Source organism: Ascidiella aspersa, chromosome 1, assembly GCF_963924565.1.
Source record: "Ascidiella aspersa chromosome 1, kaAscAspe10.2, whole genome shotgun sequence".
NCBI lineage: Eukaryota > Metazoa > Chordata > Ascidiacea > Phlebobranchia > Ascidiidae > Ascidiella > Ascidiella aspersa.
Window position 1 is genome coordinate 22,283,479 of NC_139447.1, and position 10,248 is coordinate 22,293,726.

Here is a 10,248-nt window from a genome sequence, read left to right on the forward strand (position 1 = left end):
TAGGCGTCATTTTATTTTTAAATATAATGACAATCATGAAAATACGGGTTTGTGTTCTTGACGTGCCATTAAATCCAATATTTGATTTCATTATGTAGCTTGCGAATAACTTTGTACCACCAAAGTAAAAAAGCGAAGCTGTGCGATCTTGGGCCGCCATGACCTACTTAAATTGCGCCAGCAATAACATACGCGTGACGAAAGCAATCTTTGGAAAGGATTTTTTCTAGGGCAAAGCTGTATCGCCGTGAAGCTTATATATTTTTCAAGCTTATATTGTTCAACGTATGACGAATAGTAAGAATTATTTATTAAATGTTTGACGATATATTTTAACTATTTATAGTAAAATTTGTTTTGTTATAAAACAAGTTTTTATCATATTGTATATATATAGTACATTCAATAGATCAACTCAGGATTGAAATTATTTGAAATTGATTCGGTCCGATGAACATCAACAAAGCATATCCACTGGTCTGTGACTTTGACCAACGCGGGAATTCAAAATGTTGAAAAGAAGTTTGGCTTTTAACCAATAAAGTTATACATTACAATTAAAGACGGTTTTGCGTACTTTGGCTTTCGAGTTACTTAGATTGATTTTAAACGAATACTAATGTGTATAGTGGTGATTTATATATATATTATTTATATTAATTTGCTTTTTGATAAATGTGTAGTGATAATGTTTTATTAGCTGTGCAAGACGCTTGAAGACGGGCAGGTCTAGAGTGTGATATTTATGTTAAAAAGAAGTTTTCCAAGCGAAAACGAAATGTCTGAAATTGGATTTTTGTTTCAGAATTTTAGGTATTTCATTAATAAATCCAAAAGCAATGAAAGTTGTGAAAGACTTTAGTTTGGTGCCATACACATGTAGACATGAAAATATTCAACGAAACAGGTTTGTAAGCTATTTCTTGTCTGAAGTAGAACTTTAATTTTTCTGTTAAACAATCAAGTATGCTGTTATTAAATCATTATTATTAAAGGTATTTAGATTACACTGCTTTGTTTTAGGGCAATCAATGACAGCAAACCATTTGCTCTTTTCAACTTCAAAAAAACTTGGTTCACAGGAGATTAGGTTAAAAATGTAAGTAAATTTTACTTACATGTTTTACATTAATATAGTTTATTCCCATTTGGCTTTTATTTTGTTAGTAGCAGCCAGAAAATTAATTTTTTGTATCTCTGTAAAATTTCTGAAGTACTTTAATATGTGTTTTAGTTTTAATTTATTATTTCCATTGTTTAAATCTTACATTGAAGCTTTAAATCTAAAATTTAATCTGTAGTACTTTTGATGTGCTACTGACGCTTTAATAAAACGGTATATATAGTTTACATAATTAATGTTTTTATTTATTTACAGGAATTTTAACTGCAGTGTAAGATGGTAAAATAAAAGTCTGTGACAAAGTTCAAGTGGAAAACAACAAAAGAGTATAAATCTACTAAACTTGATACACACGGTAAACAAACTCAAATTTTCTTATTCTCAAGTTCATCTATAGAGCTTTAAAATTTGTGGTAAATACATATAATTGAATAGATATTTAATTTATGTGTTGTGTTCCATAACTTGTGTATAATGTTTGGTCTGCATGTCCCAGTAATGGGCGACTTTTTCGGGTCAGATTGTGTATCACTAGAATATATGTGTATCACTAGTTTAAGCAATTATTTTAAATAAAACATAATGGCCAATACAATATTCTGGCTCACATATTTACTTTTTATCTCAAATTATTTAATGATTTAATTGGGTTTTCATAGTAGGGTGAACCTTTTTTTTGAATTTTAGTGGGTCATGAAGATATTAATACAATAAAAATGAACTTGTTTTGTAATCATTGCGCTGTCTTTAGGTTACAGTGTAACACAAATAATACATTTTCTAACGCCATGCTCAAAGAGTATACATAGCCACCAAACCTAGTACATGTCATAATAATATGCTTTTGTAGTGATTGGTGACAAACTAAAACATATTTTTATGACATGACATGTAGTGGTTGTGGATAACTTGACAAAATTTACTATGAGCAAATGAATAAAGAGTTGTTCAGTGATAGTGTATAATTTAATCACTGCAGTGTATTATATTGATCTAAATTTTATTTCTTAGGCAGCCATGCTCAACTCGTCTTCTAAAAAGAAAAGCTCTTCGAGGCCTTTATTGGGAAAACCTTTGGAGTGTACGGCACAGCAGCTTTTCTGCATTGGTATATTAGTGGATGGAATGGACATTATAAATTTGTGGAAGAACAACACTTGTTGAAAAAATTGTTAAATTATATTTCATTGATATTCGAAGCTGTTAATAATATACACGGGATTTAAGTCATCCATCATCCTGTTGCTCTGTGTTTTAATATGTTTTTAAACAATGTACGAAAGGCCCCACCTTGAAAATTTGCCAAATATAGCAATTATAAATATTAAAAAAAGGTTTTCAAATTTGTAAAATATCTTCTTTTTCTGTGTTTTTCTTTTTATCACATACGCATGCATTTTTGTTTTTATAAACACCTGCATTGTATTAAACATGCGATATTTATATTATTACTCGTTTTGTTTGGTATAATAAAATTGTATACCTCATAATATATTGTGAAATTTGTTTGGAAACACTGAATGCTAGCATTAAACACCTGGCAGAATAAACGGCAAAAGTCTAAACACCTGGAATTTAAACATGTTTAATTTTAAACGTGCTGACATTTCGCCCCTTTCAGGTGTTTAATTTTGGTGTTTAATCGAATGACAGTGTAGTCCATCAAAACTATTTGAGGCGCAATTAACAAAATCCGTTTTTTAAATACGAACAATGAACATGGTACTGGTGTGGCCAAAACAAATCAGTTACCAACCAGGTGTGGCCAAACAATCAGTTACCAAGAAGCGCAATTGTTACTTGGTTAACCGCAAAGAGCCACACCTAACACATGGAAAGAAAAGAATAGCCCATAACTCCATTTTTTACTCACTCCCACAAAGCGATCGCACTAAGCGCGAAATAGGTGTCTATATTTCGTTAAATAGACAAAATATTAATTTAAAAGAATACGCGACGCATTGAATGAAAGATACACATTTAAACCTTCATATGGTTTATCAGAGATTATGTCAAAATATGGTTACCCTAGTAACTGGTATTCCACGACAGATTTTGTTTTGTTTACTTTTAAATATAAAATTATTTTATCATCTTCATTGTATAAATAGATGATTGTTTTTACCATTGAAGTCGAAATATTTTACGGAGTTTCGATAATTACATTTCCTTCTTAAAACGGTGAGATTTTAGTCTGACTGTTTCTTACCGTATTCCGTTTTTGTTTATTCAGATAAAAATTTAGATTGCGCACACAATTTCAAGGTGACGTTATAGATTCCGATGTTTTCATAAATGCGTATAACATCCGATGGCCAGGGAGACGTTTAGTGTTGTCTTTATTTGTTTGGCATACTGGCTTCTGGCGTTTTAAAGCAAAATACAACGCTTTGACGTAATCTGTTTCGCTGCAATAGATGCCCCTTTGTCACTTATTAGCGGGAGACAGCCTCCACAACTTTTTCCTTTAAACCTATTATGGCTATAGAAATTATAGTCCAAAATGTTGTGCACAAAGTTAAAGTTTTACTACACACTTATAAATAATCTTGTCTAATATTCGACTTTTGATATAAGTTATGCCAGGCCTTTGCGTTTTAAATGTTAATCCTGGTAATGTAGATTGTAATGTTTCTTTGAAGTGTGTGTTTTTGCTAAAAGTGAAAATATTTTGCTCTGTACATTTATAAAGCATTTAGTGCATATTCCACTTGTAAGATTGCGGCAAACTCATTTAGTTCTTTTGAAACAAGAACACAGGCTTAACTCGTTAGATAGGTTCTGTTTCATTAGGACTTGTGTGTTACAGGGTCTGATATCCACCAGGTTTCGTCGTTACACCTGTTGGGGCTTAACGAAATTTCCAAGACCACACAAAATTTGTGGCATTACAATCAAAGACTGAACTCGTTTTATAATTGCGGCAGGAGCTAAGGCTTCCGAGGCGAAGACCGTCGGAAGGACGGCAGTTGTAAAGACCGTTGGGCGGACGGCAGGAGCTAAAGCTCCCGAGGCGAAGACCGTCGGAAGGACGGCAGTTGTAAAGACCGTTGGGCGAGCGGCAGGAGCTAAGGCTTCCGAGGCGAAGACCGTCGGAAGGACGGCAGTTGTAAAGACCGTTGGGCGAGCGGCAGGAGCTAAGGCTCCCGAGGCGAAGACCGTCGGAAGGACGGCAGTTGTAAAGACCGTTGGGCGGGCGACAGAAGCTAAGTATCCAACTACCAGTCAACTGAAGAAAAAGGTTAGTAGTGTTCGTTTGTTAGGAGATGCTGAAAAAGCTATCACAGGGCCATTAGCTCAATTAACTCGTTTAACCCAAGTTCCACAGCTTGTTGGAAAGCCGTAATTTCATTTTTATTCGGTTCAAAATTTTCAAAAAAAGATATAAAAAAGCAAGTTGCGCGTATTAAGTATTTGTGGAAAACTAATGTAACACCCGAGGATTATAGTCAATGTTTCCAAGATAAAAGTGTAATGTTGTCTAACGCAGAACCAAATATTACTGAGCTCCAAAACACTGACGATACTGCGCTTGAGGATTCGCCAGTTTCTACTAATCCCAGCGGCAATATAATTGCCAACGAACCCGCGAGGCTTACCATGCAAAAACCGGACGTAAAGTTATCCACCTGCGTCGACGGCGTAAATGATGAGGTCGATTACTGGATGCCCACGAAGCCGCTCAGCGATTCCGCAGATTTTGTCTTAACCCCCCAAGATTGGGATTTAATTTGTAGTTCTGTCCAAGGACGTTATATTAAAAACAAGAACTGGAGCGATATAATCAGAAAATATTTAAAACAATCTAACGGATATTGCTCGTTTGTTTTTAAATGTCATCGTTGGAATAAATCGGATAGATCAAATATCGTTTTTTCCTGTTCCGGTAAATGCAAATTTAATGCTTGCAGTCGACTTGTTGAAATAAAAGTTTACGATAAAACGACCAAGTGTTTCCACGTTAATTACAGCGGGATTATTAAGCATCACGCAGACGACACATCAGGGTGTTACTTAAAAGGATCTCGCAGAAACGAACTTAAGGCGAAATTGGAAAACGTTAACCCCGGCGCAAGTATCTTGAGAACCTCCAAACTCTCGCCGAGGATGTTTTCGAGTCGGGTAATGGGGACGATGCACCGAATGTTGGGGTTTTAAAAAAAGCAAGGCAAGAAGCGCGAAAAATCCAGGTTTTAGATAAAAGCGAGATTGGGGCGTTGCAAAAAATGTTTTCAAATCAGCAAGAGATTGGAGTCGGAGAAAAACTCCCAGGCGTTTTACGTAAATGGTCAGGTGAGCCGCGCTCAGTTATGTTGTGGTCTGAGGACACTTTAAGAATTTATCACGATAGAACTCGCTTCGATGCTGCCTACATTGACGCTACTGGCAGTATTATGTTGTAAACAAACAATTCGAAACCGTTTTATGTTTATGAAATTGTAGTTCGTCATCCGTGTAAGGGAAGAGCGCCATTAGCAGTTGGTACTTATATTACCAACTCCCACAACTCTTCATCGATTAAAACTTTTATTGCTTCTTTTAAAAGTGACGAAAATCTAATTTGTGGAAAATCGCGCGCTCGCCTTTTAATTTGCGATGGTAGTGTCGCATTAATTCAGTCCGTGTTGGCTGAAATTTTTCAAGAGAGCTTGGAAACGTATTTATCTCGATGTTTTCAAGTAGTGACAGGTAAAGCGAACGAAATTACTTTGTTAAAACCTTTTTTACTTTTATGCGGAAGTCATACCATGAAAAATATGAAAAAGTTTGCAGGTATGGTAAGCAAGCGCAGGCGTGAAGTAATGTATATTATGGGTTTAATTACTTGCGCTGGTACCACGGAAGAAATAACCGAAATTATTCACCACATGGCTATTTTATTCTTGACGCGAAATGCAATTAACGCGGAAAGCAGTTGGCGATTTTTACGGCAAAAAACTGGACGTCAAATCACTTTTGATGAAACTGTATCGGATGTCGATATGGAAGAGATGCAAAAAGACGACAACCTAATTATTGATTTTGAACTAAATCCTTTTTTAGATATTTTTACAAGCGTCATTAAAAATGCAAAAAACAATATTCTGTCAAGTGGTGAAATAACCAACGATTTTTTCAGTCCCGAGTTGCTAGAAAAGTTTGTTAAATATACGCTACCAAATATTGCGCTATGGTCAGGTATAATGATTGGGGATCTTGGAAGGCACGGCAAAAACGTTTTTTACAAACAATATTCAGAACCGTATGTTAAAATTCATAAGAGGCCGGAACAAACGTTTACCAAAGATAATCGCACGCAGGTCATCATGGAAAAAAGCCAGCAAGAGTTGAAAAGAACAAGGTGTCAGGGAAGGAAATTTAATGGTTTACACGAGTTTGCACAGGTTTACGCCGATTGTCATGTTGGCCTTGTTCGTGAATACAAGGACGGTGTCAGGGTAGGCGAAAAGCGCAAAAGAACGAATACTGAGTCATCAGACCCAGAAGAAAAATGGGGAAAGCGATCGCGAGTGGCAACCCCAGATACTAGCATTGGTAAATATATGCAGGCGCCTTCAAACCAGCTCCGTAGCTGCAAAAAATCAAAAAAAAACATTGGAATGCGAACTTAACACGCTGAATGATTGTTTGTGTAAAATGACTAAAAATTGTTTAGCGCGACGCTGTTGTGCAACTAAATTTATTTCAAGCTTTATGTTAAGTAAAACAGATTTCGCAGAAATAACAGAAAAAGGTAAATGGTTATCGGACTCGCATATAGACGCGTCAATGTGCGTATTGTCTAAACAATTTCCTCAGGTATCTGGTTTGCAAAGTTGTTTGGCGTTTTCGTCTGATAATTCTCCAGTACATACACCAAAAGGTACATTTGTACAAATTATCCAGGTCCACGGCAATCATTGGGTTACAGACTCCAACATGTTTTCAACGAACGAACAAACATTGCTCATTTATGATAGTGCTTTATCTCGTGCGTATACTGATAAAGATAAGTTTAATTTATCCAGACTAATTTCCTGCCGGACAAAACAATCGAGGTCATTTTTCCGAAGGTTCAAACACAGTCCGAGTCTGGGAACTGTGGCCCATTCGCGATCGCATTCGCTGCAGCTCTTTGTTTGGGAATTCGGCCGGAGGAAGTTAGCTTTGTTGAGAAAAGATTACGCAGCATGGTAGCAAAGTGGCTTAAAAACGAAACTATATGAGCAAGTGACATTGTACGGAACAAAAATCATACAAAGCGCAACAGAATGAAATTGACAATCGCGGTATATTGTAACTGTCGTTTAGCTCATAGAGCCAATAAAGATTTTAGTGTGGAATGCTGCTCTTGTAAGGAGTGGTATCATCCAGCCTGTGTGGTTGATAGCGTTCCCGCAAATGTAGCAAATGACGAGGTTATCTGGTTTTGCGATAAATGTAAAAAAGGTAACTAATCGCTTCTGTATTTTGTTTTTGTTTTGTTTTTGTTTTTATCGAATTTATATTAATAAAAACAAATTTTTGAAATAATTTAATTTGGATTTCAAATTGTAAATAAACAAATCATGTTATTTAATGACTCTCATGGTCTGGCCTTCACGAGTTGAGTCAGTCGTTCTCTAGGAAACTAGAGGTAATCATCGATCTGATTCCGGCAAGAGTCGTAAGTACCTTTTGGTAAATGAAGGGAAACAAACAGACCCTATGAATTTTAGATCTCTAACATGAATATTAGATGGTATTTGGGGCATTTGAAATCGAAAAGCCATATGTCGAATTTAAGCATTTATGAAATTTTTGATCGCATATTAAAGCAAGGCCCGATTGATATTGACTACAAGCGATGGCTCATTTTGAAGAGTATGTCTTGTAGTTTATTTCGTGAAAAAATTAGCGAGAAAGTTTGAAAATTGGGTGTTAATATATCTGAATATTAATGTTCATAAAAATGAATATTAATATTTTTTTAATATTTTTTTCTAAAAGTGTGATTGCTGGATTGCTGAAGCTATTATAAGGCGTGTGTGAAAATTTTAGATCTCTAACGTGAATATTAGATGGTATTTGGGGCATTTGAAATCGATAGGCCATGTGTCGAATTTGAGCAGTTATGAAATTTTTGATCGCATATTAAAGCAAGGCCCGATTGATATTGACTACAAGCTATGGCTCATTTTGAAGAGTATGTCTTGTAGTTTATTTCGTGTAAAAATTAGCGAGAAAGTTTGAAAATTAGGTGTTAATATAGCTGAATATTAATATTCATATCGTTAAAAGTGTGATTGCTGGAAAGATGTAAGCAATATAAGGATTGTGTAGAAATTTCAACTTTGTATCGTCACAACTTTTGGAGATATTACCCAAAACCAATCCAGCGCGCCAACTTCGCCCAGGTACGCTATGGCGGGTTGATCTAGGGGCTCTATAACGACTCTATTGACGTAAGTAGGCTAAAAAACAAAATAGGAAGAGGCAATTTGCTTGGCAACCTGTTGCCGTACTTCAAATTTGAAGTTATTTTTTTAATGTTCTATTTTTAGAAAAATGAGCCGGTCCCCAAAGTTCGAAATTAAAGTTCGGTAAACGGCTAGTGCCTTCTTCTGCACAATATTATCTCGTTGTGGTAAGATTCAGACCAGTGCCGAAGTTTTCCCATCCGTTTATCGAACTTCAAAATTCGCACTACCGGACTGTAACTGGATCTGCAAAATTACATAAGTTTCATTGCTAAAGCCGTGTACAGTACGTCGTAAACGAACTTTAAAATTTGCACTACTGTAAACGACTTTAGCAATAAATCGTGAGGCAATTTTGCAGATCCGGCTACAGTAGTGCGAAGTTCGGTAAACAGGCGAGCCGGGCAAATAGCCTGTTTCAACAAATAAGAAATAGACAAAAACAGTAAAAATGATGCGGAATGACGGATATTTGCTACAACATTTAGATAGGAGTAAATTTATACAAAAAAACATGAAGCCCAAAAACAATCTCAGCACGCCAAGTTCACCCAAGTTGAAACGGGGTTCCAGTTGGGCTGGATTATATTCTCAAATTGCTGTTATGGCGCTTAGTGTTTGGGTGAGGATGTGTTAAATTTTAATACGCTAACCCGCACCCTAACCCAAATAATATTCCTAGTGGTAGGATTTCAGACGGGCGTCACCGTTGCTATTTAAAAAGGGTAAAAACGCATAATATCATTAACCTGTATGATGCAATTTTAAATAAGTCGTCCTAAAAAATGGGAAAATCTTAAATTTAAAACAAATAACAAGTTGTATAATTTAATAGTAGGCCTACTTGGTAATTAACTCCATTGCAAGTGTCTGATCGCCATAATTTTTTTTTACCAAAATACCCTACTTTTCGCTACAAAGTACAATTTATCCCGTAGGTATTCCCTACTCCCTACTTTACGCGAAAATACCCTACCGTAGGGTAATATCCCTACGAGTGACAGCCTTGGTTCAAACCTCACTGGTGGAAAACTGTTGAAATGTTCACTGTCTGTTTACAATGTGTTGCGTCACAGTGTTACGTCACACTCGATGCGATTCACAAAATGTTACAATGCAATTTTCAATCTACATAATAAAAGAGAAAGTTTTATTATTTTTATTTTTAAGCCGTTTGTTAGTGATTGAGGCCAAAGCCTAATGACTTCTTACAATGTGTTTACCCACGCAATACTTAGCAGAGTTCGCGAAAAAAAAGTGTTGTGCGCTATAGTTTACCGACTTAACATCACTTGTTTTGGAATTTATATTTAGTGACACTCAGTTCAAACGTTTAGGCATAAGCTAATTTGTTATGACATTTAAAAAAATATGTTTGCATTATTTATGTCATTTACGAAGTCTTACGAATAACCGGTAAATATTCTATTTAACCTGGGCAACGCCAGGTGTTTCATCTAGTTAATGATAAAAATAAAAATACACAAATCTAAAGACTTATGAAAACATAATGGACAGTTTTCATAATTGCATATAACATCCGATGACAGGGAAGAAGTATTGACATACTTGTGTCTGTTTCCAAAGCAAAATGTACTCCTTTGGCGGAATCTGTTTCGCTGATTTAACTGTGCCCCTTTGTCGCGTGTTAACGCGAGACATTCTGTATAACCGGTGTCGTTTTAA

General features: G+C 35.7%; 1 long non-coding RNA gene and 2 pseudogenes across 1 annotated transcript; all 3 read left to right on the top strand.

The window, feature by feature from the left end:
* Positions 1-808: 808 nt before the first annotated feature.
* LOC146168287 (uncharacterized) lies at positions 809-2,632 on the top strand. The gene is made up of 4 exons (XR_014500433.1): positions 809-907; positions 1,024-1,099; positions 1,379-1,478; positions 2,135-2,632. It is a non-coding gene; the product is annotated as an uncharacterized LOC146168287 (long non-coding RNA).
* A 1,965-nt stretch (positions 2,633-4,597) lies between these two features.
* On the top strand, positions 4,598-6,307 carry LOC146168288 (uncharacterized; annotated as a pseudogene).
* LOC146168289 (uncharacterized) lies at positions 6,307-7,560 on the top strand (annotated as a pseudogene).
* Positions 7,561-10,248: the final 2,688 nt, after the last annotated feature.